Genomic DNA, 25,340 nt, shown 5'->3' with positions numbered 1-25,340 from the left:
AGTCACAAGTTGTAAAAGGCCCTGACCAACTGATTTTGAAGTTCATTCTGATTTAGCCAGAAGACTGGATTAGGTGACCTCTGGAGGTCTGTTTCAACCAGGCTTTTCTGTGGTTTTGTGAATAAGAACTTGTCTTGATGGGCTGGTGCATGAAACCTGTGTTATTCCCCAGGAAACAGAGCTGTGGAGGTCTACAAAAACTTATAGAGCCTTACAGTTTGATTTCATCATACATGTTTAAGTCATTGTCTGGCTTTTTACCTGTAAAATTAATAAATGCAGTTTACTTAAATTTATGGATATAAAGCAATAAACTCTACTGACTCTATATTTATTTATATCTAGGATGTGAGAAGAGATAACAAAACTTTCTTGTATTACCATCATACGTGTAAATACAGATTTATGTACTGATTTTAAATACTTGTGTAATGCTGGACTCTGTTTTTTTGCAATGACTGCTTAATAGAAGTGTATGTTTAGGTCAAGATTATAAACTGTAGTGTTTAAATATCTCAAACTATCTTAATGATAATGGAAAATAGATGCTTTTAAAGACAAACAAAATAATATTTCTCTAATGCCTATTATGAGCTCTTCCTAAGAAAAAATTTAAGCAGAAATTAACAACATGTGAACAGTAAATTTGATGGTTGCTTTCTGAAGTGTGACTGTGTAATGTGCTGATAAAGTAAACCTAATAAATCAGAGAGAAAGTTTAAATTTTAATACCTATTGCCTACACTTGAACTTAACTATACTTTTAACTATTAGGAGCTGCAGAAATCCTAAGTAATATAGGATCTCTCATATAGTGCTGTAATCTGGTGCAATGTAATTGAGATATGAGAGTTTTCTTTCTTCCACTCTAACTATTAATTGTTGCATTCATCTGTTTGCTTTTTACATTTCTGAAGGGGCAATGCTGTTCTCTGTCTTCATAAGGGTCTGCAATTATAACATTCATAAAATCAGCCAGTCATAAATGTGTCACATAAGGTATTTCACAGAGTTTATGTGAAAGGAAATTGAAGTTTCTTGAAAATGGAACTGAATCTTGTTCAAACAACCTTCGATACACCAATCCAACTTTATTGTTGTTATATATTACAGGCTTCCTTATCCATGCATACTATCATTAACCATACAGTATGTTTTGATAAATGTTCCCCTTCCTGGAAACTTGTGCAGTTCTTTGACCACTGTCTCTGTTGGTGGTGCTTTTTCATTAATCCTGAACTGGAAAAAGAGATGCCATATTTAGGTGAAAGAAACCAATAAAATGAAAAAGTAATTACCTCCCAAGGTGTTTGTGTGGTAGAACTATCTGTCTGCACTCTAAGACTCCTCCATAATTGGCTAATATTTGAGAAATAATAAACAATTATACCTAAGGCTAATAGCACTACTTAATTTTTATTAAAGATCTACAGTGGCTAAGGTCACCGTGTAATTTGAATTAATCAGACAATGATCCCAAACAGTACTCAGGATATGAGTTATATTTTGGGGGAGCAGTTCCCTCATTTTAACAAATGATGAATTGAACACTAAAAGCCCCAATTTTTGGTATGAATTTCCGGCTACTTAGACTTTCATCTATACACATTTTGTTTGCAAAATCCACCTAGATGTTGCTTTAATCCACATCATAGTCCTGCAGGGTTGTCCTTTGTCTCAAAGGCAGTTAGCTGTGTGCATGTTGGGCCATCCAGACTTGTGTGCCTCTCTGCAGCTGCTCTTGACCAGAATCCAAAGTGTGCACTCATGGTAAATGGCTCATGGAGTATCCTCAGAAAAGTGGGCAAATTCTAAAAAGAGGCTTTGGGAACTTTTATGATTATAGTTTGGGATTTAGCTATAGCAAACCCAATGCAAAATGAAAATTTTAACACAACTTTCTGCTTAAAAAATGTTTTGATGGTATAGTTGACCAGATGCATTTAGGAACTCCAGCCAGGAAACTTCTGAAAACCTTCTGCTAGTCTTCCATTCCAAAAGGGGAAAAGGAGATCACTGGTGCCCCTGCTCGGACTTTTCAGGCTGATTTTAGTTTTTGCTGTGGTAAGTCATGGCATTACAGCCAAGAAAAGATATTTTCATCAGTAATTTTCTGAGAAAACTGTGACTTTGTTCAATATTCAAACATGGAAAACACTAACTCAAAAAAGTTTCAAGTTTTTAAGAATTCTTCAATTGAAAGTTGAAAAGTTTTCAGGTATTTCTACTTGGGGATGAAGGAAAAATAAGTTCAGCAGAAAACCAATTATCAGTTGAAAGGCAGGATGAAAGATATTTTTCAAAAAATTATATGAAATTATTGTTATTTTTCCTGTCTTAGCCAAAAATGCAGGGTTTAGCTTTTCCTTCCTTCCTTCCTTCCTTCCTTCCTTCCTTCCTTCCTTCCTTCCTTCCTTCCTTCCTTCCTTCCTTCCTTCCTTCCTTCCTTCCTTCCTTCCTTCCTTCCTTCCTTCCTTCCTTCCTTCCTTCCTTCCTTCCTTCCTTCCTTCCTTCCTTCCTTCCTTCCTTCCTTCCTTCCTTCCTTCCTTCCTTCCTTCCTTCCTTCCTTCCTTCCTTCCTTCCTTCCTTCCTTCCTTCCTTCCTTCCTTCCTTCCTTCCTTTCCGTTTTCTTTTTCCTAGCTGTCTTTTTTAATGTGTAAGTTTAAAATAACTCTACCATATTAACTATCAATCCTATACATTTTAATGATCACATTTGTACTGGATGGATTCTATTAATTTAATGTATCTCACCTAGATTCTAGTTACGCATTGACTGCCAACTATCTGGATCAGTCGACTGAGTTTTCATTAAGTGTATTATATCTGATTTAGCATGGGGACCATGTTTCATTTGAGGACGTGTAGTTTTTTCGGAGTGGCGGCAGCGCTGGACCATCTCGGCAACACCTTGGTGGGGTTCTCCTTTCACTGACTGGCCACTGCCAGGCCCTGTCACCACTGTGCGACTGTCCTGAGTGCTTCTCATCAGCCCTGATTTATGAGCCTTGTTAAACACTCATTATTACTTTGCAATCACAAGGATGGACAAGGGATCACATCCAGCCAGCATGGGTTTAGGAGGGGCAGGTCCTGTGTGACCAACCTGATCTCCTTTTACGATCAGGTGACCCACCTGGTGGATGATGGGAAGACTGTGGATGTGGTCTATCTAGACTTCAGCAAGGCCTTTGATACTGTCTCCCATAATATACTCCTGGGAAAGCTGGTAGCCCATGGTTTGGACAAGTGTACCCTCTGTTGGGTTAGGAGCTGGCTGGAGGGCCAGGCCTGGAGAGTACTGGTGAACAGAGCTGTATCCAGCTGGTGGCCGGCCACTAGTGGTGTCCCCCAGGGGTCAGTGTTGGGTCCAGTTTTTTTTAACATCTTTATTGATGATTTAGATGAGGCGATTGAGTCCACCAAAAGTAATTTTGCGAATGACACCAACTTGGGGGGTGAGTGTTGACCTGCTGGAAGACAGGAAGGCTCTGCAGAGAGACCTGGATAGGCTGGAGAGATGGGCTGATTTCAGTAGAATGAAGTTCAATAAGGCCAAGTGGTGGGTCCTGCACTTTAGCCACAATAACCCCATGGAGCACTACAGGCTGGGGGCAGAGTGGCTGGAGAGCAGCCAGGCAGAAAGGGACCTGGGGGTACTAATTGACAGGAAACTCAACATGAGCCAACAGTGTGCCCAGGTGGCCAGCAGGATGAAGGAAGTGATCCTTCCCCTGTACTCAGCACTGGTGAGGCCACACCTTGAGTCCTGTGTCTGGTTCTGTGCCTCTCAATTCAGGAATGACGTTGAGGTGCTGGAGTGGGTCCAGAGAAGAGCAACAAGGCTGGTGAAGGGACTTAAGCACAAGTCTTATGAGGAGAGGCTGAAGAAGCTGGGTTTGTTCAGCCTGGAGAAGAGGAGGCTCAGGGAAGACCTTATTGCTCTGTACAACTGTCTGAAAGGAGGGTGTGGCCAGGTGTGGGTTGGTCTCTTCTCCCAGGCAACGAGCAGTAGGACAAGAGGGCACAATCTTCAGCTGTGCCAGGGGAGGTTTAGGTTGGGCATTAGGAAGAAATTTTTTTATGGAGAGAGTAATCAGGAATTGGAACAGGCTACCCAGGGTGGTGGTTGATTCATCATCCCTGAAGGTTTTTAAGGCAAGACTGGATCTGGCATTTAGTGTCATGGTCTAGTAAGCACGATGGTTGGACTTGATGATCTTGGAGGTCTTTTCCAACCTGGTTAATTCTATGATTCTGTAATTCTTTCTTTTTTTCTCTCTCTTTCTTTCTCTCTTTCTTCCTCTTGTCCCTCTCTTTTCTTTCTTTCTTTCTTTCTTTCTTTCTTTTTCTTTCTTTCTTTCTTTCTTTCTTTCTTTCTTTCTTTCTTTCTTTCTTTCTTTCTTTCTTTCTTTCTTTCTTTCTTTCTTTCTTTCTTTCTTTCTTTCTTTCTTTCTTTCTTTCTTTCTTTCTTTCTCTCTTTCAGTTTGATGCTCTCTGTTTCATTTACAAAGCAGAAAAGGAGAAGGCAAAATGAGAAAAATAATATCCATTACAGATGCACTATAGCTGTGTTAGCTTGCTCCTGAAAGAAGCAAGAGGCAGAGATCACATTAGGAATCATATTTTACATTGTGATTTTTCATGAAAGCAAACATTCTATCAAATCACATCACTGTTTATGATTTCTTTTTTAATTATAACTTGCTTTCCTATTTTTATTTCATCATGTTTTAAGTGAAATCTTATTCTGTGGCTCAGAACATGGAACTCATTTAAAGCTAGAATTTGCATACAAAACTATAAAACAATTAAAAAATAACAGAAATTAAGACACTTTGGTATTTCATTGATTCGGGCTTGTCTTCATTGATGTGGAAATGTGAAAAGTCTTTGCTTCAGGCAGATCACACTTGATCCACTTTGGGATTTTCTTGATGTTTTTCCTCTTGTATTATGTGTTTTAACAAGGAAAGCAAGAAGCCAATAATGAGCTTCTCCGTTGTTATGGAGGATAATCCCAGTGAAACTGATGCCCTAAACACTGTGAAACATGCAATAATCTAGAAAGATCTTAAATATAAGCTTGTTTTTGTTGAGCGGTTGCAAAAGTTGATAAATATTCCCAGAATGAGACAAAAAATTTTACTCATTTTCTAATTTATTTGGTCACAGGCCCAACTTCATGACATGGGAAAGGTTTTCAAAACCACTTGAAATTGGCTTTGTTCACTTTCATCACAGCTGTCAGAGGGCTGCGATGGGCAGAATCTCCTAAAACGCTCTTCAATATCCTTCATCATATGAAAAAAAAAAGTACATTTGATACTATACTATTCAACCCTATTGTTCAGTATCAATGCAAGACCATAGGCTGGAGATTTTATTGACATAGATGCAGAATTTTCTGACATCTGACTGTTCTTCTTCTCTTCTCACCCTCTGCCATCAATGTCATCACCTAGTAACCCATACGTTTGTAAGAAAAAATTGACTTGGAAATAAAACAGGAGCCTCCAGATTAACTAAAGCCTGAGTAAGGAAACACATTACACAGCTGACAGACAAGAAGTTGAGAAAGTACTTATCTACTAACTGCCAAGGAATGTATGTTCTAACGGTCCTACTGTATTTGTACCTTCACTTGTATGTTAAAACAGCAGCATTCAGTAGTGCACACTTTCCTCTTCTTCCTTCCTGCCTGTCTGAACAGTAAACATTTGCTTCAGTGAGACAAATAGATCATTTGGTTGTCTTAGAAAACAATGCCATTTTTTGTGTAATACATTAAAGTGAGCTGTATGGAGTTTCTTCCATGAATGTGCTTACACCCTCTGTAGTAAGGATGAGAAAAAAATGGATCATGTGGTAGAGGGCAATGCTTTGCATTGTAGCCAAATGGATTTTGATACAAAATGCTCAACAGACTAGTTTTTCAGCTTTTCAGAAAACATGAGCCCTGCTCCTAAAATGCTCCATGCTTTTCCCACGTGGACTTGAACTTCTTGTCCTTGTCTGGGTTAAAGCAGTCTGGAGTGGAAGATGCTATTCAGATGGTGTTTTATGACCCTCCTCCTGCTGTACAGCTGTGCAGTTCAATAGTGGTGTTAAGACTAAGAGTGCTGATTTGTATGCCACAATCTTCACACCATACTATGGATATCCTGCATCAGCTCCCTATCCTTCCAGTTCCTGTTCTCTGCAGTGCTACTGCCTGCGCAGAGGTTCACAGCTGAAGTGAGCTGAGCACAGTTCTGTTAATGGGGTAGCCTGAGCATGGCATTTTATGAAACAGTGATAGCAGCTTTCTGTGTCTCTTTCCTTTCTCTGCAGAACCAGTTCAGTCTCCTAACATGTACTAGTTTCAGTTTGCTTGCTGAACTTGGTTCTTCCTGTGGTATGCCTTAGGTGTGTCAGTCAATGCAATAAAGTTTTATTCTCATATTCAAGTTTTTCTTTAAGAACATGAAAAATGGAAGTAAGCATAAATGTAATTTAAATGCAGTACTTTAAATTGATGGATTTCTCTAGAAGCTGTACGTAGAAGATCCTCATATCATTTACCTACTTGTTTGGCATGTTTGGAATCATAATTAGTGTACTTAAGTTGTATGCATTATATACACTAATTCCTGATAGTGCTGTGCATGTACACATTGTGTTTGTGTTATGGCAGTTCCTGTACAAGGTAATATTCAATAAAGGCTAATATTTTGATATTTCTGACATTCACATTCATATAAATATATGTAATTATAGACTACCCTCATGAAAAAAAAATACTGCAAAAACATACTTAGTTAAATCCAGAGTCATAATCTTTTATGCAGTTTTATTTCCTATTTTTACAGTTAGCACTTCTATACTTTAAATCTTCACTGTTGTCATAAGGGAAACCTAATTTGAATGGTACCTTATGCAGCAGTAACATGAATCTTTCATTATTTTTTACAGTATCATAAGTAAAAGAGAAGTACAGAACTTAACATAGAGATATTTGTTTTGTAAAGTTGGAAAAATGCATCTGAAAAGAGTCTGAATCTGGGCCTTAATTTTGCTCTGTAAAGATTCAGCTCTATGAGAAGCAAAATCTTTCACCCTCTGTGATACTCTGTAGGGTGGTGGTTACAGCACCTTCCTGAGGTGATCACTCAAGCCTATCTGAGTGAAGGAAGAGCTAGACCCCAATTCTAGACATGCTCTGTCTGGAAAATGGGCTCTGTGTCTTGTGTCCAGGCAAACCTCTTTTCTTCGCAAAACTCTATCAAGATAATATGTCAAGGGTCTACCATGACCTTCATGCACAAATGTTCTGTCTGCCTCTGGATGACAAAGAAGTTCCCAGGACCCTGTTTCTCATGTCTGACTGGGACAAGTGCAGTCTCATGAGCCAGACTTTGCTGTGTCACTGAATAAACATTTTAGTCCATAGGAAAGAGCTGACTGCTTGCTTAAGGTGCTTCAGGGTTTTGCTGGTACTTGGACATAAGCAGTCTGGCTCACTCTTAGTGACTTGCTTCCCAAAGTACAACCTGATTAACTGGATCACTTTATGTAGAGAATTGCAATTAATAAATCTCAGTAGTGCATATTTAAGAACTTATTACTTTGTTTTGCATTGCTACAAAAGATTCCTCAGAACATATATTCTCTACTAATATTCTAAAACCAGGATTTTGGACTTTGCTTTGCTGCAGTGTTGCCCAATCTGAAGTGAAAGGTGAAAGATGTCACTAATGAAGAAAATTAAGTTTAATCTCACTAAGGCAGACCTACTGGCCTACATCATTAAAATATTACTTATGACATATTTTGGAGGCAAGTATCCTAACAAATCCAAACTTTATACAAAAAATTTTCTCATTGTCTGTTAATACACAACAAAAAACAAACTGCCTGGAAATGAATGTCATTGTGTGCAAACAAGTGAACGGAAAAATACTCTTGGCCAGATTATTCAAAGTTTCTTCAGATAAAAGTGTTACCTTTTTAGTGCCTCCCCTGTCTCAACAGTGTTTGTTGAATATATTAGGCTTGCTTCAAGGTGATTTGAATGTACATGCTCAGTGTTTGAAAACTTCTTTGTTTTCCATTTATGAAAGATCATTTATTCATATTTGATTTTATCCCCATTTTCTTTGTCTTTATTTGGAGTTCACATGTCTGGCAGATACAAATGTATAGAAAATGATCCATATTACTTTGTATTGGTTTCATGTATATTACAAAGGAAAATCCCTGTAGCACTAGTATTTTTTGTGCATAAATTCTTAGAAGTGTACCCTTAATGAGAGCAACATATTAAGAAGCTAAGATAGAAGATGAATTTTAACATTAGAATGGTTCTAATTCCTCCTAGACAGTTCAGGTTCTAATGATCCTGATTAGAGAAAGAGGACACTAATGAAGAAGGCACAGGTAAGTATTCCAGCTTGTCTTTTGATATGTTATAGTCATGGCACAACCTATTGGTATGATTTGTCAGTCATAACCAAATATCACAAGAAATTTCAAAAGGAAAGATGGAATTTATTGGCCCCAAAATAATGAATTTAACAACTCTTTCCATTACTCCTCCATTTTTCAGCATAGAGGAACACTGAGTATCAGAAGGGAAAATGGACATTATAACACCACATTTAATTAAAACTTGGTTTTAGTTAGCTAAGGAAGCAGTTCTGCGAGTTTGCAGTGACTAAATCATACCTAAGCCTTCTCAATCCTTCATGAATGCAGCATGACCATGACTTTTAATACTGTTTTTTTGGTGTTGTTTGTTTGTTTTGTTGTTTTTTGTTGGTTTTTTTTTTTTTTTTTTTAATACAGCAAGTGTCCCTATTCTGCAATCACTGAGCTCTGCTTAGTTATGGTCCATTTATGGAGATCATTCTGTGTTTCTTCACTAAAACAATAAAGCTGGTTTCCTCTAGTTTTAGAATAAGAATTTCAAATGTTTCCATTGCATTAAGAGGTTTTTTTTTCTTTTCTTTCCATCTTTGGGAATCACATAGGGGAAGGTGACATTACAAAGAAAACTGTGGAACAAAGTAACCCTTTGTCTTGCATATAATATAAACCCAACTCTGTGTGTTCCTTTCACTTGCAATATTCTGCCCAACCATGAGCAGATGAAGAAGTTAGGGTCTGGAAGTAGCTGAGATGAGATGAGGAAGGTAGTTTTATTACCTGTAACAATTCTGGATGTTGTGGGTCACTGAAGGTGGATGTGCCACTTCTGACACTACAAACCAAGCCTGTCAAAGTCCTTTGCAGGACCTAATGCTGGTGAAACTGAAGATGTTCCAAACAAGCATAGTGTGTCTTTGTATTCTGGGTCACTGTGGTTTTATTTTTTTTCCAGTATTATAGTTTAAAAGGACCGTGTGACTATGGATTTTTATTATAATAATACAGTATATATGATTATGCTCTAGCATTCAAAATAATCCAAAATAATTTGAAAATAATGAGGTAATAATTACCCTCTTTACACATGGTACTTATGTAATTATTACAGGCTAAACTGATTTCATTTAAATTACCTATTTGATTATGTTATGTATGCTTTGTGAGATAGTGTTACCCAGTCCATTTATGTGTCCATTTTGATTGACATTTCTCATGACTTCCTTTTTATATTCAGCTAAAATAGACTAAATTCATCATGCGCTGAATGGAAACTTAAGAATAAGTGTTTAGATAATTGGGCATCAGGGATTTTTAGAAGTCTTTATTATGTGAGAGTGCCCAAATAACATCTGTTCCTACATTCCTGTTATTCAGGGTTGCTTTGTAGTTATTGGGTCTTCAGGGACCTCAGAAGCAAGAACCAAAGATATACTGAATAAAATCCACTTTATGTAAAGCATTTTACACCCATCTAGTTAGTGAATATGGCCTGATTTAGGATAAGACAATATCAGTAAAGAAAGGTGCGGCAGGTTCTTTATACTTAAAAACAGCCATGTCTAAGGAATGCAGAAAAAAGTTGTTTAGGAGGGTACCAATGCCTAGACACTTGGTGACACCAAAAGGGATCCAGCTGTTTCAAGGCTTTTTTCAACATCAGTAATTTCCCCCCCAGATACCAAGAGTTTCCAGAATATTCTCCAGAGAAGGTCATATCACAGGTTCAAAGGAAATATAATTAAAATTAAAAAAAAAACAAAACAAAAAAAATGAATTGTTTCAGAACAAAGGAGCAAACAGGTATGGCACAAAGAGCTGTGCTTCTCAGAGATTAAGCAGCTAGTCAATTGTAAAACATCAGTTTACTGGAAATATACCTCATGTCTGTCCTAAACCCAATTTATTTATACTCCAGTTCTTTCCATAGTCTGGCTTTAATGGTGAATTATGTTGACGTAAGTTAGAGATTTGGCTTTCCAGTTGACTGAAGATTAATTTTCATCATCTCTCAACATCATGCGTGCAATCTTCCCTTCAAACTCTGTTTTAAGGTTCTACTTTCAAACAGAATTGCTAATGGTTTTGATTTGGCACTGATTTATTCCCCATTTTCAGTAAAGCACACCTTAATCTCCTCAACTCTCATAAGCCAGCAACAGGTATTTTTGAATGTGCTGTTCTCATAAAGTCTGCCAGCTTTTGCCCCTGTTCTCAATTCTGTTAAAGAGGTTTGATAACAACTTAGCTTTTACTGCTTAGGATGATACCTGGAATTCAAATGTAGATTTCTTTCTGTGACATATTATCTGAGATAAAACTGATGAGAAAGGAAGCACAAAGCTTGGTTTTCTTTGAGCAAAATCAGGTCTATGACATTGTGCTGCTATCAGCATTTCTCAGAGCATAACCTCAAAATGAAGATGTGGAGTGTCTTTGACATAATTTAGGAACATGTTCTGTGGCAAGGTATGGACATGAAAGTGACAGTCAGGCAATCAGTGGTTAAAGAAATGAGTTTTCCATATGTTTCCATTTCACTGTAGTAATTTTCAGCATGTTCCATTTCTATTAAGTAATGATTATATGGAAGCTTTTATCTTTCATTAATATTATATCACATGATTATAAAGTGAAGCTGTACTTAAAAACAGGGGGGAAAAAAGAGAATTGTTTAATTATCATTCATTCTTAAACAGCAGTGAATAAATGTATATCAAATTAAAATTCACAGGTTTAGGAATACAGAGGATTTTTTTTTCTTATTTTTTAATAGCACACCTCTTATTTAAATTAATGAAAGATTAAAACCTAATTATCTTTCCAAAGTTAAAGTATTTTAGCAGACCTCTTCATGTCTAAAATATAGTTTTGTATAGTCACAAAACCAAAGCAGAGTTCTTTGCATTTTAAGATATCTATTACCATTTAAATTCTGCTATCTTGAATGTCCCTGGAGAGTTTTACTGCATTCCTGTGCCTTAGTTTTCCTGTCTGTGGTGATGACAATAGTGACATCTTTAATTGTTTTGTGCCCAGTATCCTCTAATGCATTAAGGTGAGCAGAGGCTGGCAAAAATTCCTCACAGTTGTGAAAGTAGGGAGCTATGATTTAAGCATGTCCTTGAAGATTTTACAGGGGCTAATGTAGGTCTGTGAGAGCAGCTGTACTCAGTATTATGTAGATGATTAAACCAGATGTCTTCATGGAAGTAAATCATCAGCATGAAAGCTAGGTAGCAATAGGGAAATCTGAGAAAGTAGTGATGAGCTGAGTCTAGAGCTGCTCCCAATGCTGTAAGTCATGTGCCATCAGCTCACTGGGCTATGGAGAGGCTGCATGGTTTCCACAGAAAAGGGGCAGAGAGGAGGTCAGTGCTGAGCTCTGTGGTTCCCTGCCTCTCTGAGCCATGAGGAGAGGCACTGTGTGGCATATGGGGTACACAGCCTTTTGATATCGTCTTGTCCCTGGCAGTGGCTTCTCAAACTCTTCCCCTGTGCTAATTTTCAGCACAGCAATAGATACAAGGATATTTAGAATCCAGTGGCCCTTGTCCCTCCTATAGCGGTGTGTTATGACCTGTTTAATAGTTTTCTAAATATTCTTGTTATCTTCAGCAATGAGAGTCATATGTCAGTCTTCAATTGAAGGCTGTATATCAAAAAATAAAATATATTTCTTACTTTTTAGACAGTGTCTTGGGTTGAGCTGGCAAACTGCCAACTGCCCAAGTACAGAGTTAGAGCTTCTTTCCCTCACCGAGAAAAGGAAGGAAAGGGAAAAAACTCTCAAACGGGGTTTATGCTGAAACTAGCTATATATATATGTATAAAGAGAAAATTAAGAGGAAATTACAATATAGCACCCACTTACACAAGTTAGTGAGACAGTCAAAAACGGACTTTATTCGGAGCGAGGAATAAAGACATCTTATTGTACAGCTTATTGCTTAATATAGGGTTCTACAATCCAGGGTCAGGCAACATGCAAATAGTTCTTAACTAAGGAATTTACAGTTTGTATATCTGTCTACAGCAGAGGCCTAAAGCTAATCCATTAGTCATGAAACAAGGGGGAGAAGAACAAAGAGTAATTTGACATAGGTTTTACACTCTCATACTGAGCAAGGTTTACATCTGCAATCTATATTTCTTTTAAATGCAAGGGACAGTAATATCTGCAGACGTTTATTCCAACTCTGTTACTGGCGTCCTATTCAAGTTCTGCTGGTTTTCCAAGTGCTGCAGACTTCCCAACCCATCTTCTCACAGTCGGGGCGTTTTGTGATCCCACAAGTTAGGTATAACAACAAATTTATCTCCCACCAAAACCAGCTTCTGTTAGTCTTGATCTATAAGCACCCCAAAAGACACTCAGCAAGAGACAGAAAGTATAATAACAAAATGTTTCTACCTCCCTGAATTCAAATAAAAGGCAAGTAGCGGCGGCAGAAGCAGGGCCCAGACAGCAAGAAAGCAGTTGAATGTCGTGCCTCTACTTCATCCATGATGGAACTGAGTGAACACCTCCTACTTCTGTACTCATATCTCAGGTTTGCATCATCTGGTATGAAATATTTCTTTGATTACTTAAGTCAGGTGATATCTGTCTCTCCTAATCTATATGGATTCTCTGAGCCTGCTAATGTGAGGCCTAGCTAAAACTGAAGCCCAAACTACTACAGACAGTATGCTATTGGAAACAAATTAATATTCAAACCAAATATATAACAAATATATATAAGACAAATAAATTATCATAGAATCATAGAATCATAGAATCGATTGGGTTGGAAAACACCTCCGAGATCATCGAGTCCAACCCTTGGTCCAACTCCAGTCCATTTACTAGATCATGGCACTCAGCGCCACGTCTAATCTGCGTTTAAAAATCTCCAGGGATGGTGAATCCACCACCTCTCTGGGCAGACCATTCCAAAGCCTGATTACTCTCTCTGGAAAGAATTTTTTTCTGATATCCAACTTAAATTTCCCCTGGCAGAGCTTAAGCCCGTGCCCCCTTGTCCTATTGCTGAGTGCCTGGGAGAAGAGACCAACCCCCACCTGGCTAGAACTTCCCTTCAGGTAGTTATAGACAGTGATGAGGTCACCACTGAGCCTCCTCTTCTCCAGGCTGAACAACCCCAGCTCCCTCAGCCTCTCCCCATAGGGCTTGTGCTCCAGTCCCTTCACCAGCCTTGTTGCTCTTCTCTGGACTGCTCCAGCACCTCAATATCCTTTCTGAACTGAGGGGCCCAGAACTGAACACAGTACTCAAGGTGTGGCCTCACCAACGCAGAGTACAGGGGAAGGATCACTTCCCTGGTCCTGCTGGCCACACTATTTTTGATCCAGGACAGGATCCCATTGGCCTTCTTGGCCACCTGGGCACACTGCTGGCTCATGTTGAGCTTCCTGTCAATTAGTACCCCAAGGTCCCTTTCTGCCTGGCTGCTCTCCAGCCACTCTGTGCCCAGCCTGTAGCGCTGCATGGGTTTGTTGTGGCCAAAGTGCAGGATCCGGCACTTGGCCTTATTGAACTTCATCCCATTGGAATCAGCCCATCTCTCAAGTCTATCCAGATCCCTCTGCAGAGCCCTCCTGCCTTCCAGCAGATCAACACTCCCTCCCAGCTTGGTGTCATCAGCAAATTTGCTGATGATGGACTCAATCCCCTCATCCAAATCATCAATAAAGATGTTAAACAGGACTGGACCCAACACTGACCCCTGGGGAACACCACTAGTGACCGGCCGCCAGCTGGATGCAGCTCCGTTCACCAGCACTCTCTGGGCCCGACCCTCCAGCCAGCTCCTAATCCATGAGAGGGTACACTTGTCCAAACTATGGGCTACCAGCTTTTCCAGGAGTATTTTATGGGAGACAGTGTCAAAGGCCTTGCTGAAGTCTAGATAGACCACATCCACAGCCTTTCCCTCATCCACCAGGTGGGTCACTTGATTGTAAAAAGAGATCAGGTTGGTCAGACAGGACCTGCTCCTCCTAAACCCATGCTGGCTGGGTCTAATCCCTTGCCCGTCCTGTAATTGCTGTGTGATTGCACTCAGGATGAACTGCTCCATAACCCTGCCAGGCAAGGAGGTCAGGCTGACAGGCCTGTAGTTGCCAAGGTCCTGCTTGCAGCCCTTTTTGTGGACTGGGGTGACATTCTCCAACCTCCAGTCATCATATTTGCTTTTGTCAAACTGCAAACAATATAGCACAGGATTTCTTGGTATTTCTTAACTAGTATTTTTTTTCTTATTTGCTTACTTCAGAGAACGTTCCAATCCCTTTTGCAATGGCTACAGATTCCTGTGAAATGTTTCCTCTTTCTTTCCACTATTGTTCTGTTAATTATAAGAAGTTGCTTATTAAGTGTTTTCAGAAGAATTGTTCAGAATAATAAGTTCTTCTGAGCATCCCTGGCTGCAAGTAAGGAAAGATGGGAAGAGGAAGCAGATTATAAGCACTATTTCTCCTGCACTCTCTCACCATCTTCAGTATCCCCAATGTGTCATGAACCTCATGAGATGTGAAAAGATCATTTCTGCTTTGTGTATGAATAAAAAAGGCAAGGAATTTCCTTTAATGAAATGACAATAGCTTATAAAAAGATTAATTTTGGGAGTCCAGAATTTAGAGATGCTTTTGGATGGAATATTCTGATAGTTTAATATCAGATGATGGGCTAAGCCTAAACCTTATATTTTTATGCAATAACAATTTATTCTTTTAAGAAGTTGCAAAGAAAAACTGTGAAACAAACAATGTGATATGATACATTATTAAAATGATTATTTACAACTTCTGAAAAAAGACTGCTTCTAAATTCATACCTCCTACTGACTTATTTTCTAGCTATACATTCGACACAATATTTTCCAAAGATGTTTCCTTTTTGTTCTTCAGAAATAGGTTTTAAGACATTATTTCAAATTACTTGCCGATTAGAGTATAATTATAGACAGCTATCAGACTGCTTCCCCAAAATCCACTGATTTACTCAAAAATTCAGTTCCTTTGTATTTGGTTTCTGCTTATAATTTGTACACCATCAGCGTACAAATCTGTAGCATTCTGTCTGCCTCTGTCCAGCCCTCCATAAGTATCTCTGTCTGTATTGTTAAAGGGAAAAATATTCTCTGCTGTCTTTGTTAAAAAAAAAAAATTGAATCCTTCCACATTAGCTAAAAAATATTTCAGACCTTGATAGAGGTGCTGATACAGATAAAATCCCAACCAAGACCCACATGAACATTATTGGATTTATTGCTTTCTATTTATGTGATCTCCTTCCTTACTTTTAATATAATTGTGTTTTATATAATTATATCATTTATATAATTGTAAATATTTTTATTATTGTGGGTTTTTTCCCAAGGTATTACACACTTTGAAGTATTTAATAAAATATAATAGTTAATAAATTTATAAATATATATTATTTAAATATTAGATAATTATGTTGTAGAATGGCAAATGTGTTACTTCTCAGTGAAATAGCATTCCAGTGACCCCAAGTTTACTGATCTAGTGGTTTTACTGTAATATCCCTACAATTTTAGCTCATATCCTAGAAATGTAAAAATGGTAAGCAATACAGTCAGACTATTTACATCAGTCATTTGTGTCCTTAAGAAAAAAATAGTGTGTTCATATATTTTAGCTTAGGAGACCTATGATATCTCTTAGCAATTGTGGAATATTGCAATTGCTGTGTTAGATCTAATTCTACACCTAAATTACAAGCTAAGCTTCATTTCTGTATTGGTTTAGGTTGTGTGTGGTGTATTTAGCTCCTATTAAATTTAGTCTAGTTATAAATTATTTTTAGACATAAATTCTTTCTGATCTGACAGGTCAGATTGCACATATAGTAGAATTTCTGGTTGGTCGTCTATTATTAAAATAGACTGTCATAAATTAAAGATAATGGTGGCTACCTTCTAAATGCAAAATTATTTAACATGATTTATAACAATTTTCTTAACTAGTTCACTTTTGAGTTCAATAAATAATCCTTGATGAAATGAGTATATCTTTCCCATCTTAGTGCTAGAAACTGAACAGTTCTTCAAATTTCTGTTATAGCTAAAATGTACAGAAATTAATTGACTGCACTTGGTCAGGTGTCTTCCAATGTTAAAAGTATATACAAGTCCTTCCTCATGTCTTAGAGGGATGCAAGGTTTATCTTTAATAAATACCTTCATGCCTTTGGAGCAGAAAGATGGACGGAGTTCAAAATAGTTTACCTCATGTCCTTTTCTTACCCTAACTCAAAGGAAGGCTTCCAGTCCCTTGCTTTTCAGAGTGGGCAGAAATGAAATGGAGTTGAGCAACATACCAAAGCTTGGATGTGTCCCTGAAACCTTCCTCCATGTAAAAGTGGTACTGAAGGCATGGAAGCTATCCTAATTTGCATGTTGTTGTAGTGGTCATACAATGATTTTTTCCCTCCTTAAAATGACCAAAATGAAATTACTGTCTTCTATTCCTTTTCTGCTTTTCTTTTTCCATCTCATACTGCTGAGGTTGATAGAGGTGAGGATTTAGGCTTTAAAACATAAAACAACTCAATCATGTCATATCAACACCACTCAGAGTAAAGAAGTGTGCACATTTCTCCTTGAAAAAGAAAAGTCACAGAAGGCATGCTATTTCACAGCAAAGTATACTTAAAACAATTTCATAATATCATAGAATGCTTTAGGTTGGAGGGGACCCTAAAAACCATTAGGTTCCAACGCCCTTCTAGGGGCAGGGGCACCTTCCACTAGACCAGGTTGCTCAAAGCCTTATTCAGCCCGGCCATGGACACTTCCACAAATGCAGCATCTGCAGATCCTGTGGGCATCTTGTTCTAGCATCTCAACCATTTTGAGTATATGGTAACTAAACTCATAGCAAAGCACTACAGGTCTGATTCAAGAGATTGCTTCTCAGCATCAAAATCACAGTGTATGTTTCTACTAATCTCTGTCATTCCTGAGAAATTGACTTAAAATATTTTCCTATTTTTTATTAAATTGATTTTAAAGGATGCAGAAGACTTCTGTCCACACTCAGTCTTAACACAAATCTCTTGTTTTTATGTGGCAGAGTGAGTGTAGGCACAATTAGTCTTTTTGAACCCTTATTGTCTAAAGAACTTGATGTGATCTGACAAGCCAATAAGAAGATGTGAATTTCCTTATGATCTTGTACACCTAAAAAAAGACTGTTTACCTGCTTTAATTTTGCACCATGTAGAAGTGTTTTATTTACTAAGTATTTTTTATGTGCTGTTTTTCAAAACTATTTTGAAAAGTGGGGCAGTTTTTGGTTTTGACAGCATCATCTCAATAGAGTAAGGTTGATATTCAGTAAAGGCTTCTCACACAGGTTCTTTTTCTGACTTTATTCCTTTGTGACTTCAAAACAAGATTTATGAGTAGCACTTACTCTGTGATTTCAGGCTCTGGTTAGCCTTGTGTGAATGGGAATAGTTTAAAATACTGAAATATTCAAATAGATATGGTGGAAGTGTGTCTATAATTCACTGGTCAAGGTATGCAGGCTATCTGAGATCTCCAAGACTTACATTCTGAAAACTGTCATTAAATACTGGAATATTTTCTGACAGCTTGCATGCTTTCATGTTACATATTTATAGTGTGCAGTTAAACCTTTTCTTTGCTCTCCGAACCAGTGGGAGGAATGAAAAATAGACAGAAACTGAATGGATCCCTGACAGAGTGGAAGGTCAAGCAAAACTAGCCTTTTGTAAGCAAAAAAGTTTGGATGCCAACAATGTTATCTCTATATTTCTCCTCCTTTCTTTTATTACTTCTTTATAGAGACATGGATGACACCAGCATGACACCAAGGCAATCTCACTGCTGGATGAAGCTGTGATGAAGCTGCTAATTTGTTAAAGTAACCAGGTATATCTCTAGACACTTAAATCAATGATCCAAACTTTGCAAAAATATATTCTGTGATGAACTTGTTTCTGTAAGGTAGAATAAACTGAAGAAAAATTAAATGAACTGTAACTCATGCAAAGAGTGACAGCTCTTAATGCTCAGAGTAAGTATAGTGAGAGACTAAAACAAACCAATTTTTTTTTCAGGAGATAATCCTTCAGAATTAATAGGCAATATTTTCTTTCTATTCATTGCCTCCTTGGTGAGGTTTCTTATAATGAAACATAGATACATATGCCTGTCTTATGATCTGAATACTGATTACCATTTAGCATATTTCAGACATAAGACAACAATAAAATTATAATACTTCTTATTTGTATTAATATAAATTGCTTAACTAGTTATTATGTTCTTTATATTGCTGGTTTTTTGAAAGCTAACATTTGTTCAAACCTAGGAAGATTGGTAGGCTTGGAACTCAGAGAATATTTTTATTATGTCTGACCACCTTATTGGATTGTAAAAATCTTTTTCCCGATACAAAAGGTTTCAAATATTCCATTGGATAATGAGAAAAAAATAAAATAGATACATATATCAAGAAAAATTAAAGCCAGGACTAACATAGATAACAATTGTACTGAATAGTGCTGCATCACTCCCATTTTGGTCTGTAAGTTTTTGGCTTCTCTTAATCAGATCCTAAGGTGAAATTTTTGTTCAAGATTTTCTGGAAGAGATGCCAATAGTTATTCTGAGTGTCAGCAGCACAAATTAAAAGTGTCCTGATTCTCAAAAGTCCATGATATGAAGATACTCTCATTGGTATAAACAGAACTCAATGTGTTATCAGCAACTTTAAAAATCCCTTCATTAATGTAGGAGCTTCTTTTGTTGCATAAAGAAACTATAGTTAAAACCTTTTTTCTCTTTGACTCATATTACTGAAACTGTGATATTTGCCATTCCTGGTTCTGAAATAGTAGAGTTTACTTCTATCTCTTCTAAGGTTGCATTGTAACATTTTTTATTTTTCTGGTTTCCACTCATGTAACTTCTCCAGATTTCTGTTTACCCCAAATGCTACCGCTAATATTACCATTTCAGCTGCTATTATCACAAGTTTTGTCATGTTGTAGACTTGCATCCAAGCTGTGGCTCTGCTGTAAGGGTCAACACAGTTTTACCAATACATAAATCTTTTTTTTTCCCTCATGGGATTTCCATTGGAAAATTATCCCTTAACTGACTGCAGTTTTTCTTTTTCAGATTCACTGCTCACTGTCTTCTAACCAATTGCCCGGACCTTTCTTGTTTGCTATGCCTTTCAAAGGCTTTTAAATGTTTTTGTCAACGTTTTCTTATGCTGATGCTGGCAGTGATTATGTCTGCATACCTTATGTACTGCATACCTTATGTGCTGGAGGTAATGCATGATGTTATAAAGTCCTCATGGGAAATGATTTTGCTTTGCAGAGGATTCTGAAGTGCTGTGGACATTTAAAATCAATCACAGAATCACAGAATCATTTGGGCTGCAAGGAACCTTAAATATCATTTAGCTCCAATCCTTCTCTCATGGGCAGGAATACCTCTCAATAGACCAGCTGGCTCAAAGCCTTATTCAGCCAAGCCTTAAACACTTCCAGGGATGGGACACCAACAACTTCTCCGGACATCTTGTTCCAGTGCCTCGCCACCATCACATCTAAGAATTTCTTCCTAATATCCAATCCTACCCCCTTTCAGTTTGAAACCATTCATTCTTGTCCTTTCACTACATGCTCTTGTAAATAGTATCTCTCAAAGTGCTGTTCAAAAACACATAATGGACACAAATTTATTAAACTTTTTGTAAAAACACAAGGCAAAATACTTTGTGATATGCATGGATAATCTCCACCCATATACTCAGTTCTCTACATCCACGGAACACTCATGAATACCTCACTAATGGTATTAAACTCTTATATTTATAAAAGTAACATAGAGTATAAATAATTATATCTGTTTTGAATTGTGAGAAAATTTAATCTCATGTTTCAAAAATGCTGCAGAATTCAAAAGTCAATATTACCTGCAATGTATGGGAACAGGTAGTGAATTGGCATTATTTGAGATACAATTTCTCAGTACTGCATCAAGTATGTGAAACATTGAAAAAAATTTTTTGACCACTCAAACTTTGTCCATGTTATTTATTCATTTTGTAGCAAATTTTGGACAAGAATCAAGATTTCTTAATTAAATACAGATATGTATCTTTTAACACAATATGGCCTTGATATAACTTGGGATTTTATTATTGCTATTGGTAGTATTACTAAATGACAGTATTTTCATCAACACATGCAGGAAATTGAAACACACTGACTGGATTCAACTTGGTTATTTTAGCATATTTTTGTCCCATATTGTGTAACAACTCATATTCATTTAGGAGAGGTGTCCTTTTCTGCCAGCATCACTGTAAGAATGCTAACTTCTCTGATAAGTCACACTTCCTGTTCCATAGAGTTAAACAGGTTGACATAAAGAGAGGTGTTGTAAATGTTTCTTTCTATTTTGTTTTGTTTCTGTTAGTTGTATGGAGTTGAAGTGCAAAATCAATGTAATTGTAATTATATTTTGACTAAAGGACTGTATTTTTCTAATAGGAATTGTCACACTGCTGTGCTGAACATGTCAGCACGGGGTTGAAAAGAAGAGATTTATTGCTAACTACTTCAAATGCAGGAGATATGGCCTGATGGGACTCTCTGCTCAAAAGGAATCTGTGTGCAGTAAGACTCCTTAGAAAATACCTATCTAAATTCTGAAGTTGAGAATTAAAAGTAAAATAAGGCAGAGAACACATAGGTGAACCACTGTTTTTATCTAGGTAGATCCACATATATTTTTATCTGTGTTTCCAATACATTTAGTTAATATCCTTATGTAATGGTTTGACCCATGGCTGCCTCAGTAACCATTGTATCTAAGGAAATTACAAGTATTCCACATGTGTCTTTCACGTAGCAAGGGGGGAGTGGTTTTGTTCTCTTCTCTCTTGGCCGATGAGCTGGTGGGAGGTGGTTGGAGTCTGGTCCCTCTGGTCCCTGGTCCTTCTCCTGTCCTGGGTGAAATTGTTTCATTCTTGTTCCCCTTCCTTGAGGTTTTTAAGTGTGTTTGGTTTAATTCATTCGGTTTCTTTAGATTAGGTTGGTGTCTTCCCTGTTTTCTGGCTAATCAATCCCCTTTTCTCCCTTCCCCTCTCCCCTGGGGGGTGGAATCTTATGTATTGTGTATACAGTGTGGTTTGTGAATGTTAAAAAAATATAATTTATTCTTTTTATTCAGTTCAGTTTCTCTAGAGTGCGTTTCTTTACAGTTTTTTTTTTCTTTTCTTTGCTGGGAAGGTTCTGGGAGGGGAAAGGGGGACCAGTCCAAGGTTGGCAACAGCTAGGCCAAACCTGCGACACCTTATAGCATGAATTTTATATGACACTCTGATTCATCATCCATAACAACTAAAAGAAATAGATAAATAAATGAGATGGTGCCTTGACTGTAGACTGTTGAAAAACATGGAAACAGGGTAGAAGGTTAAGGTTTCAACTTATTCCAGAAAAAAAACAAAACAGGAGGTTTTCAGTGTTGAAGTATGCATACACAATATGTATACATTGTGCTAGAGGGACAAAGACCTGGGCCCACAATTAGACAAGAATGCAAAAGGTTGAGAGTCAAGTATAGTTAATGAATATCTGACTAGAGGACTCCAACAGAGCTCCAACACTTTGCCGTCATCACACTTGGTACAGAAACAACTAGAACATAACAGGCACAATACCCAACTGTGGTGTTTCAGAAAACTTTCAACACTGTTCTCCTTTTCAAGTAATCAACACTTACATCTAAAATATTCAACTGCATTGATTTATGTTGCAGAATAATGCTTTGTCTGTGCGCTCCTTCTGCTACTAGAGATTGTTTATAAAAACCAAAAAAAATCATATTGACTCAAATTCCAATGAAATTGAAAAAACCAGAACCATTCTTTTCAAAGGAAAAATATATTTAAGAAAGCATAGACCTGCAAACTCTGTGACATGAAAATGCCTTCCAGAGCATTCATTACCATGAAGCTACAATAAGCTTCCATTACCTTTGTCATACCAGTTCACAGAACCTTAACAATGCTACTTATAAGGGCCTTGAAAGTTAATTTTGAATGAATTGTGGATGTACAGTAACAAAACAAAACAAAACACAGCACCAAAAATAAATGAAATTCTGTGTAACCTGGGAGGAACTAGGTGGTTTCCATAACATGGGCTCAAAGGGTGACTTCCTTTGGCCTTTTTTTAAATCTTCCTATGGTGTCAGTAATTTATAAAAGGCAGACAGAAATTAGAATTGGAGTTCTTTGATATATTGTTTGGTTAGCTTTAAAAAATTGTTATCATAGAGTTTGCCTGAATTCTAAGTATTAAAGCAATAATACTACTTAAGTTAGTTTTGATATTTTCCTGTATTAACCTTTGTTAATAAATTGTTCTCTACTGTAGTGGATGTTAACAGTTAAATGACTGAAATTGATAAATCTTTTGAATTTGAATTTGCTACCCTGTAAGGCACTATGATTTCTTTTAATTACCCTTAAGATGGGTCCCAGATGCTTACTCCGTATTTGCTCTGCATGCAGATCTGGTGTTGACATCATTGGGATTCCAGAGGGAGAGCGGTAGTGTGGAGGAGATCCTCACAGTAGATAAGAAAGTGCAATGCAGTCTGAGAATTTTTCCTTCAAAATCGGTAGTCTATTTCCAGGGTTAAAAAAGCCTATTAAACTTTCCTGCATTGATTGAGAGAGAGAATGTAAAGGGAGAGAAGAAATTATGCTTTTTTTTTTCTATTTTTCTATTCATTTAAACAACATAATCAGTTAATGCTCCCAGGGTTCTGATTTGAGATTGTGTTGTGTGCACGTCTTTTTGAACAGTCTTTTGTCTGGTACTTACAGTTCCTGGCAGAGGCTGACTGCTGTAACCCACACCTTTTTAGGTGCATATCTGAGCACTGCCAGGTGTATTGGTAGTGCATGTTAGCATGACATGTAGAGTTAACTTTGACACTAAAGAAATAGTTATACCCCTTCCTATGTGGCAAGTATTAATGAAGGACTTAGGAGCTGTGGAATCCTATGGAAATTTCAGACTTTGATACAAATATTTTTTCATATCCTGTAAAATATTCTAGTGAATAATCATCTTTGAAGAAAACTCACTGAATTGTAATCAAAATAATTTGCATCAGACACCTGAGACTTAATAGTCAAGTTTATCCAGTTTAAGAACAAAAATGAGCTGTGTAGCTGATATAAATAACCCACTTTTTAAATTAAATATTCAAAATAAACTACCTCAGAGTTGCTAGATATCTAATAAATTATCTGTATATTTTTGAGGAATAAATCTGTAATTCAAATAATTCAATAACTTAAGAATAATGTGCTCTGTTTGCAGATAATTTGTGAACAGAAAAAAGAAATAAAATAAATATTATTTTTGCATTAACTGCTCATATTTATTAAGCATTTATTATAATATGAATTAAAGAATTGAATTTGGTTTCTTGAACTGTCTTGGGAAGGTTGAATTCGTTATGACATATTATTAAATGGTAGGTTTGGTATCTTTAAATTATTCTGTAAATATAAGTCAGTAAAACATAATAGTCATATTTTAAAAATATGTGATAGGTATTTGTAAAAGAAACATGTAATAAAATGGAAAAAGTAAAAAGCCTGTAATTGGCAGATTGTGAGTGAATTAATTTTATGGAATAGGATGTAACATTTATATTAAGGTTTTAAGTTGATAGTACTAATTTGAACTCTTTTTATTATTCAGGTTTCTCAAATTCTCATTGAAAAGTGAGCTGAGGTTTTGGAATAGCTCTTCTTCTACTACAATTTTCACAGACATATGAAAATGCAACAATGACTTAATGGGCTAGAAAATCTATACAAAATTGAGTGTATTATTTTATAGTAATTTCCTCCATCAGTATTTTTCCCCCAGCTTTCTATCTTCATGGATATAGACTTGTAAAACCAGAGTCAAATTTCCTGTACAAAATCTTAAAGAAGAAAATAATCAGTTCAACTTAATTTTTTTTCAGATTTTATGTTAACATATGCTTAGACAGGTTCTATTAAAGGATTTGTGAATTTAGGTGATTGTCTTGACTTTATGTTGATAATTTCCTTTATGTACATATTTTTGAATTGTCTGTGGTTTATATGTTCTTATGGTCATGCTTGATGTCTTATCTTACAATATTTCCTTTTATTGTTGTAACCTGTCTCAGGAGACGGTCTTAGCATTCACTTGCCTGTATTCATCCACCACATTTAGTCCGCTTTGGTTCATGAGCAGATACAGTAATCTTGGAAGAAGCACTCAGTTTTACAAGCTGCACTTTATATTCTTTCAAAAAGAAGTATTTCTTCTCAATGTCCTCTTAAATTCCTTATGAGAGCCTGGGCTGTTATAAAAGTCAGTGCTTATGTGGCATTTGGTTTACATGGAGCAAATGGTGAAATCACATTTAGGAGCTAAGATACGGTATATCCTAGCCAGTAATTTACAATGAGCTTGGCCAGTACAGCAAGCAAAGTGTTACAAGTATTACTACAGCTCTAGAAAGAATGAAAATGCATTATTATAATTTTATAAGTGGCTTAGGAGACTGGAAGGCACTTTTTAAGAAAAAAATATCTGGAGAAGGAATACAAACATCCACATTAAAAAATCCTGAGGCAGAATTATATATTGACATTTCTTAACAGTAACATGTTGCTGCTTTAAGACTCATTAGAACAAAATCTTCTTGATGTTAAATTTCTCTTACAGAAGTGCCAGACGTACTTTATTCTTAGACACCCTATGACTATTTAATCACAATTTCTATGAGAAAAGAGTATAGTATATCATGATTCTAGCAATTAGGAAGTTTAAATGTATCATTATATTA

This window comes from Pithys albifrons, chromosome 4 (assembly GCF_047495875.1).
Source record: "Pithys albifrons albifrons isolate INPA30051 chromosome 4, PitAlb_v1, whole genome shotgun sequence".
Lineage (NCBI taxonomy): Eukaryota > Metazoa > Chordata > Aves > Passeriformes > Thamnophilidae > Pithys > Pithys albifrons.
This window is presented reverse-complemented; position numbering follows the sequence as displayed.